General features: G+C 38.1%; 1 long non-coding RNA gene across 1 annotated transcript; it reads left to right on the top strand.

Moving 5' to 3' along the window:
* The first annotated feature begins 295 nt into the window (after window positions 1-295).
* Window positions 296-1,079, top strand: LOC104093117 (uncharacterized). Its single transcript, XR_011413239.1, has 2 exons — window positions 296-435; window positions 611-1,079. It is a non-coding gene; the product is annotated as an uncharacterized lncRNA (long non-coding RNA).
* Window positions 1,080-9,799: the final 8,720 nt, after the last annotated feature.

Here is a 9,799-nt window from a genome sequence, read left to right as displayed (position 1 = left end):
TCAGATATATGAATTTAGTGAGAAGCATCCAGGACTTCAGTCACTGAAGAGCATTGACTTGTCTCCTGAAAGTTGGATGGCTGTTGCTTGGTATTTTTTTTTCTTCTTCCTATTTTGACCTTTGTAATAATTTCAAGTGAAATTCCAATGATACATTGATGAAACAATTATTTTTTCCACATAGAAATAAAATTTATCAATTCAATATCATATAGAAATTTGGAATTGATGTTAATGATAATTGTTTTCTAGAAATTATTATTAAGGAAAAAATTCTCTCCATTATTCATCTATTTATTCAATTTAGAGAATTTGAGTTAATTTTCTCTAATTTTATTGTTAGGTACCCAATCTACCATGTACCAATGAAGGGAATTACCCAAAATATATCAACATACTTCCTTACTTATCATACATTATCAGCATCATTTCAAGGTACGTCTTTCAATTTTCCTATTCGCGTAAATATAAGTAAAATCTGGTTCTTGGCCGTGCACGTTATGTGCTTGGTTTGTGACATATATGTGCTTGTCAAATCTTTAGTTTCTCGTACTTAATCAATATATATATATATATTCTAATTTTTATACATTATATTGCAATATTGCAGATGACTTTGATGATGACATATGTAAAGATCTTCCTATTGAAAAGAAAGAAAAAGGTGGAATTCCTCTTCCACCTTTTGGGCTTATACCATACAAGATGCAAGATAACATTTGGTTAAATAAGGTACAAGCCTATGAAAAATTCAATGATCTTTATAATGCTGCTGATTCTTGGTTAAAGCAGCTTAACTTTAACCACCAAGATTTCAAATTCTTCACCTCAAATTCCTATAATATGGACCATGTATTCTTATATTAACTCATTTGAAGCCAAGGTCATGTTGTATTTTTTATTTGGTGTTGTATTATCATTTGAGATCTTATTCTTATTGTAACATTTTTGACTCGATAATATGGGAAATTGAGTTATTTGTATCATTTTTCTATTGTATGAGAATTAGTTTATTGCTCGTAAATGTGAAATCTTACCTAGACCTATTTGGAGAGTATAAAATAGTTCCTTTGCTGCAATGTGTTCAAATCTTTAAAAATTGTTACTTAAATGATTTTTCCTTGTATTGACTTAGATGTCTTTTCCTTACATTTGTTAAATATGTAAATTTTAATTTTAAAAGTATAAAGAGTGAATGTTTGATTTTATAGCACTCAAATTCAAAACGTCATTTTTTATTGGGCCTAAAGTATTTAGCACCAAAATTCTTCAAAAAGAAAAAACAAAGAGTGGTTTGTATAATGAACTTTTTAAAAACGGGTCGAATATGGATAAGAACCATATTATCCACTTTGAAAATGGTTAACCAAATAGATAACCAATGGATAATTAATGTGTTTAACTTTTACATTTGTAAAGCCTCAAATTAGGGGTTTCTCAAGTTTTGGATATCCATATTATCCGTCGGATAACCCATTTTTTATCCGTTTTAAATACGGGTCGAATAATTTATCCATTTTTGAATTATCTGTTTTCGGCCCGCTCATATCCGACCCGATCCGACATGCAAGTTTGCCACCCCTACCTCTCCCTATTGGAGAATTCCCTTCGTGGATAAGGGACATAAAATTAATTTTTCTAATGATTAGTTAGAAGTTTTTAAATTACACGAGAATGTGTGACATTGGGCAGGGTTTGATGAATGAGAGGTTTTCCTTCTTTTGGATAAGTTGAGGCTATTCTTGAAAAGAATATATTCTTAACGGTGATTATATTCACTATTAAGATTAGATTGTTTGGTCTGGTGTAAAAGTTTAGTATCAATTAATATTTTCGGTTGTGCGATGTACTTTATTTTTATTTTGACAGGATGAATATCACTCCAATATTCTTAAATTTGTATTTTAAGCAATATTTTTTGATTTTTATCTCCGGCAAGTTGGATGGCTATTGCTTAGCATTTTACTACGAGGCTCAGTTAATCGGTAGATTTGATATCTTTGAACCGGCGAACTTTGTTGTATACCTAGACAACATAAGTCACACAATCAATCCTTAACCATCTATGATTCTCACGGTTGTGTTCGTTTCAGCCATGAACACCGCCTGGTTTCATGAGTGCTTAGAGAATGGGCCATTACTTTCATTCCCCTTGAAGCGGCTTACACTTCATACTCAGATAGGTGATTTCTAAACGTGTAATCCTATAGACACACTATCTGGTCATATCCTGCCAGACTTAGCAAATCATTATAAAACCTTTAAGCTTTGTTGACTCATCAAAAAGCCTTAATGCTTTACCTCGATTTTTGAACATTGTCTTCATCACGAGAATGGGTTGAGTTATTTGACAATGTTGAACTGTCATTCATAACTTTGTTTGATCTCTTTAAACCTAGCTCATGGGATCTCCAGTCTACTAGGTAAAGTTACCGTCATGATGACTTGTCCTAGACCTAAACCCCATTCCCTTTGATGATATTTCAACTGCCTCTCTAGCTAGGCCTTTTGCAAGTGGATCCGACACGTTATCTCTTGACTTTATGTAGTCAATTGTGATAACACCACTAGAGAGTAGTTGTCTAACGGTATTGTGTCTCCGTCGTATATGAAGAGATTTTTTGTTATACATAACGCTCCCTGCCCTGCCTATTGCTGCTTGACTATCACAATGTATACAACTAGGTGCCAAAGATTTGGGCCAAAATGGAATATCTTCCAAGAAATTCCGGAGCCATTCAGCTTCTTCACTGGCCTTATCTAAAGCTATGAATTCAGATTCCATAAAACGAGCGATGCATGTTTGTTTGGATGATTTCCAAGACACTGCTCCACCCCCAATTGTGAAAATATATCCACTCGTGGATTTAAATTCAGATGATCCAGCGATCCAATTTGCATCACTATATCCCTCGATCACGGAGGGATATTTATTATAATGCAAAGCATAATTTTGGGCATGTTTGAGATACACCAAAACTCGTTTCATTGCCATCCAATGTATGTGATTGGGATTACTTGTAAACCGACTCAGTTTACTAATAGCACATGCTATATCTGGTCGTGTACAATTCATGATATACATCAAACTTCCCAATACTCTTACATAATCCAGTTGTGAGTCACTTTCACCTTCATTCTTTTGAAGTACATAACTCACGTCAATAGGAGTCTTGGCAATTTTGAAATCCAAATACTTGAACTTGTCAAGTACGTTTTCAATGTAGTAAGACTGTGATAATGCTAGACCTTGTGGAGTCTTGTGAATTCTGATTCCTAAGATCACATCAGCAACTCCTAAGTCTTTCATATCGAATTTGCAAGCCAACATGCGCTTAGTAGCATTTATATCTGCCATGTTTTTACTCATTATCAACATGTCATCAACATATAAACAAACAATGACTTCATGACCTGGAGTGTTTTTAATGTAAACACATTTGTCGCACTCGTTGATTGGTCAAATTTGGCATGCCATTATTTGGGTGCTTGTTTAAGTCCATAAAGTGACTTAACAAGTTTGCACACTTTCTTTTCTTTAACAGTTACCACAAAACCCTCAGGTTGTTCCATGTAAATCTCTTCCTCTAATTCTCCATTTAAGAAAGCTGTTTTTACATCCATTTGATGGATTTCAAGACCATACACGGCCGCTAGTGCCACTAACACCCTAATAGATGTTATCCTCGTTACTGGCGAGTAAGTGTCAAAGTAATCAATGCCTTCCTTTTGTCTATAACCTTTGATAACAAGTCTTGCCTTATATTTGTCAATAGTGCCATCAGCTTTCACTTTCCGTTTAAAGATCCATTTCGAACCTAAAGGCTAATTTCCCAGAGGAAGATCTACCAATTCCCATGTATGGTTATCCAAAATTGATTGAATCTCACTATTGACTGCCTCTTTCCAAAACGCTGAATCAGAAGATGACATAACTTCTTTAAAAGTTTGAGGCTCATTTTCAAGCAAGAATGTCAAAAAATCTGGTCCAAAGGAAGAAGATGTTATTTGACGTTTGCTACGCCTTGGATCTTCTATACTTGGAGTATTTTCCTTCGGTTCTTCCCGAGGTCGTTTAGGTCTTTCACTTAACGACTCACATTCAGTTTTATACGGATAGATGCTTTCAAAGAATTCAGTATTATCTGATTTCATTACCGTATTAACGTGAATTTCGGGATTATCGGATTTATGAACCAAAAACCGACATGCTTTACTGTTTGTAGCATATCCAATGAAAACACAATCAACAGTTTTTGGTCTGATTTTAACCCTTTTAGGTAAAGGAACTTGTACCTTCGCTAGACACTCCCACACTTTGAAATATTTCAAGTTGGGTTTTCTTCCTTTCCATTTTTTATATGGAATAGATTGCGTTTTGCTGTGGGGTACTCTGAATCACAATAGGCACATGTGGTGCCTGAGCTGGTGCATCACCAACTGGAACTTGGTCCTGATCTGGGACAACCGGTGGATCTGTAGGTACTGCCCCAACTGTTGTACGGGCTGCACCTCTGACCCTACCACGGCTTCTACCACGGCCTCGGCCTCTCGCGGCCCTGGCTGGTGGTACTGGTAGCTGGCCCTCCTGACCGGTAGCACGAGTCCTCACCATCTGTGAGAGAATGAAACAACAGATGTTTAGTTACTAGAATCAACAGATTCGCACGACAAGAATTCAAGAATATGGAGTTTCTTAAAGGTTCTGCAGCCTCTTGAAGATAAGTACAGACGTCTCTATACCGATCTGCAAGACTCTACTAAACCCGCTCATGACTCGTGAGACCTATGTAACCTAGGCTCTGATACCAATCTGTCATGACCCAAAACTAACCCCTGTCGTGATGGCGCCTATCGTGGAACTAGGCAAGCCGACTCATTTCCAAAAGAAAATAATATTTTCATTTCAAAGAAAATTTCAAGGTTATTTAACATAAAACCTCCATTTAAATAAATCAAATCAAAGAAAAATAGAAGTGCGGAAAAGAAAAGCACGACATCGGGGTGTCACTAGTCATGAGCATCTACTATAATCTGTCTAACAATATCAAGGCTAACTCAGCCTGGAAAATAGCTAAATACTACTAGAGGAATATAAGAGGGAGAAGAGCAAGGGCTGCGATCGCCAAACAGCTACCTTGCTATCTCCAAGAAAATCTGCAACTAGAACACTATATAACCGCTACCATGGCCAGCCACACCTGGATCTGCACACAAGGTACAGGGAGTAACGTGAGTACGCCAACTCAGTAAGTAACAACAACAAATAAAGACTGAGCATTAGTGACGAGAAGTAAAGCATATAACGTTCATATCAGAAAATCTCAGTAAAATACCACATGCTTTTAAAAATTAGGATTTGAATCAAACATCTCGTTTAAACCCAGTTCCAGTAAAAATCATTTAAAGACATTTTTTCCAACAGTTTTTCAAACAAAGGCTCAATGCAAAGGTGAGCAAAATGATGAAATCATAAACAGCCCCTCGGGCAAACCTCACAGTCACTCGTGCCACTCGGGCATACCTCACAATCATTCTTGCCTCCCAGTCACTCAGCACTCGGTACTCGACACTCGCACTCAGTAGGTACCTGCATTCACTGGGGGTGTGTACAGACTCCAGAGGGGCTCTTTCAGCCAAAGCACTATAATCTGCACGGACAACTCACGTGCAATAATAATAAAGTATGCTGCAAGCGGGCAGCCCCGATCCACACTCATCCTCACAAATCAGGCCCTCGGCCTCACTCATTCATAAGTATGCTGCAGGCGGGCAGCCCCGATCTACACTCATCCTCACAAATCAAGCCACTCGGGCATTTCAGTAAAACAGGGCATTCGGTCCAAAATATTTATATGCATCAAAATAGAGTCATAAAACTGAGTTATGCGGTAAACAAGTATAACCATGACTGAGTATAAATTTTCAATCGAAAATAATGAGAGGATGGTAAGAAACATCCCCTAAGGGTCCAAACAGCATTGGCGCAAGGCCCAAACATGGCATTCAGCCCAATTTACATAAAATCTTTCTAAATCATACAAGTATCAATTGTTTCAACAAAGTATGCAACTTTACAACTGCTACGGGGCGGACCAAGTCACAAATCCCCAACAGTGCAACCCCCACACGCCCGTCACCTAGCATGTGCGTCACTAAAAATAGTAGAATGATACAAAATCCGGGGTTTCATACCCTCATGACTAGATTTATAATCGTTACTTACCTCAAACCGGTCAAATCTCTACCCCGCAATGCTCTTGCCTCTGGACTCGGCCTCCAAATGCTCTAAATCTATTCACAATCAGTATAATACCATCAATATACGCTAATGGAATGAATTCCACAAGAAAAGCTTCAAATTTAGACCAAAACCCGAAATTGGCTCAAAAATTGCATGTGGGGCCCACGTCTCGGAACCCGACAAAAGTTACAAAATCCGAAAGCCCATTCAACCACGAGTCTACCCATATCAATTTTACCAAAATTTGACCTCAACTCGACCCTCAAATATACAAATCTAATTTCCAAATTTCTAAGTTTCAATCTCTGATTTACACTTCAAAATCATGAAATCTAGTCGGATTACTCGATGATAATTCACTATTATGGAGTAGAAATGATTACAAGGGACTTACCTCAAGTTTTCCTTGAAAATATATCAAAAATCACCTCTCCCCAAGTTCCAATTTGTCAAAAATGGCAAATGGGACGAAGTCCCTATTTTTATAATTCTGCCCAGACATCCTCGGTTTTGCCTCGATCTCTGCCTTCGGTCGAGGTCCTCGACCCTGGGCTCGATCATGCCTTCGATCGTGAGCCTCGACCCTGGGCTCGATCATGCCTTCGATCGTGACCCTCGACCCTGGGCTCGATCATGCCTTCGATCGTGAACCTCGACCCTGGGATCGATCATGCCTTCGATCGTGACCCTCAACCCTGGGCTCGATCATGCCCTCGACCTTGAGCTCGATTTGGGCTTCGATCATGGCCATCAATCCTAAGCTCGATCTGGGCTCGATTTCTGGGCAGAAGCAATTTCCAACAGAAGGAAATTGCAGTAGTTGTTCTAGTTCAATTTTTGATCCGTTAACCATCCGAAACTCACCCGAGGCCCTCGGGACCTCAACCAAATATACCAACAAGTCCTAAAACATCATACGAATTTAGTCGAATCCTCAAATCACCTCAAACAATGCTAAAACCATGAATTACACCCCAATTCAAGCCTAATGAACTTTGAAATTTCTAATTTCTACAAACAACTCTGGAACCTATCAAATCACGTCCGATTGACCTCAATTTTGCACACAAGTCCTAAATGACATAACAGAGGTATTCCAATTTTTAGAATCAGATTCCGACCCCGATATCAAAAAGTCAACCCCCGGTCAAACTTCTCAAAAATAAAACTTTCGGCATTTCAAGTCTAATTCCTCTACGAACTCCCAAATAATATTCCGGACACTCTCCTAAGCCCAAAATCACCATACAGAGCTATTGAAATTATCAAAATTCAAATCCGAGGTCGTTTACATATAGGTCCATATCCGGTCCACTTTTCTAACTTAAAATTTTCAATTATGAGACTAAGTGTCTCATTTCACCCCGAGTTCCTTCTGGACTCGAACCAACTAACCCGATATAACATAATATAGCTGAATAACACAAAAAGAAGTAGGAATGGAGAAAATAGGGTTATAACTCTCGAAACGACAGGTCGGGTCATTACAGTAAGGTGCAGTAGTTTGATGGATAATTCCATATTCCGAACATATTTCTGCAAATGGAAATTCATATTCTCCACCCCTATCACTTCTAATCATTTTGATCTTTTTATTCAATTGATTCTCCACTTCATTCTTGTATTGCTTAAATGCTTCAATTGCTTCATCCTTACTATTAAGCAAATAAACATAACAATATCGAGTGCAGTCGTCAATAAAAGTAATAAAATACTTTTTCCCACCTCGAGATGGTGTCGACTTCATATCACAAATGTCAGTATGAATTAAGTCTAAAGGATTTGAATTCCTTTCAATAGACTTATAAGGATGTTTTACAAACTTAGACTAAACACATATTTGACATTTTGATTTATTACACTCGAATTTAGGCAACACTTCTAAATTAATTAATTAATGTTTGACATTGTTTGGTCAAATTTGGCATGCCATTGTTTGACATGACATTTTGATTGATTAATGTTTGACATTGTTTGGTCAAATTTGGCATGCCATTGTTTGGGTGCTTGTTTAAGTCCATAAAGCGACTTAACAAGTTTGCACACTTTCTTTTCTTTAACAGTTACCGCAAAACCCTCAGGTTGTTCCATGTAAATCTCTTCCTTTAATTCTCCATTTAAGAAAGCTGTTTTAACATCCATTTGATGGATTTCAAGACCATACACGGCCGCTAGTGCCACTAACACCCTAATAGATGTTATCCTCGTTACTGGCGAGTAAGTGTCAAAGTAATCAAGGCCTTCTTTTTGTCTATAACCTTTGACAACAAGTCTTGCCTTATATTTGTCAATAGTGCCATCAGCTTTCACTTTCCGTTTAAAGATCCATTTCGAACCTAAAGGCTTATTTCCCGGATGAAGATCTACCAATTCCTATGTATGGTTATCCAAAATTGATTGAATCTCACTATTGACTGCCTCTTTCCAAAACGCTGAATCAGAAGATGACATAACTGCTTGAAAAGTTTGAGGCTCATTTTCAAGCAAGAATGTCACAAAATCTGGTCCAAATGAAAGTAGATGTTCTTTGACGTTTGCTACGCCTTGGATCTTCTATACTTGGAGTATTTTCATTTGGTTCTTCCCGAGGTCGTTTAGGTCTTTCACTTAACGACTCACATTCAGTTTTATACGGATAGATGCTTTCAAAGAATTCAGCATTATCTGATTCCATTACCGTATTAACGTGAATTTCGGGATTATCGGATTTATGAACCAAAAACCGACATGCTTTACTGTTCGGGAGACGACAATCAGGGGCTTTGTGACCGGTTTTTCCACAAATGTAGCAGCTGCCCTTGAATTTCTTTTTGTTCTGCTCCTTAGTCTGTCCAGAAGGCCTCTTTCTCTTCTTACCTTTTGGAGCAGTCTCCTCAACGATATTAGCTCCCATGATCGTTGAATTTCCACGAGACTTCTTCTCGACTGTTTTGTTGTCTTCCTCAATCTTGAGACGAATCACAAGATCTTCCAACTTCATTTCTTTGCGCTTGTGCTTAAGATAGTTCTTGAAATCTCTCCATGAAGGATGCAGTTTTTCAATCATTGCAGCCACTTGAAATGCTTCATTCACGACCATACCTTCAGCAATAAGGTCATGAAAAATAAGTTGAAGCTCCTGAACTTGGGTTCCAACAGTTTTACTGTCTATCATTTTATAGTCTAGAAATTTGGTAACTACGAACTTCTTCAAGCATGCATCTTCAGTCTTGTACTTCTTCTCAAGTGCGTCCCATAATTCTTTCGAAATATTCATCGCACTGTACACATTGTACAAGTCATCCTCTAAAGCGCTTAAGAAATAGCCTTTGCAAAGAAAATCTGCCTGCTTCCACGCCTCAACAATCATGAATTTCTCGTTGTTCGGCATGTCTGCAGCAGGCACTGGAGGTTCTTCACTAGTGAATTTTTGCATACCAAGTGTGGTAAGCCAGAAGAATACCCTTTGCTGCCATCCTTTGAAGTTGGCTCCGGAAAATTTTCTCGGTTTCTCTGCCGGTGGAACAGCAGTCCGGCTTGACGAGGCTATCGTCGTTGCCGCAATAGTCGCAGAAG

The sequence above is a fragment of the Nicotiana tomentosiformis genome, unplaced genomic scaffold (genome assembly GCF_000390325.3).
Source record: "Nicotiana tomentosiformis unplaced genomic scaffold, ASM39032v3 Un00297, whole genome shotgun sequence".
Lineage (NCBI taxonomy): Eukaryota > Viridiplantae > Streptophyta > Magnoliopsida > Solanales > Solanaceae > Nicotiana > Nicotiana tomentosiformis.
Note: the sequence above shows the minus strand (reverse complement) of the source record. Positions and strands in the feature narration are given on the sequence as shown.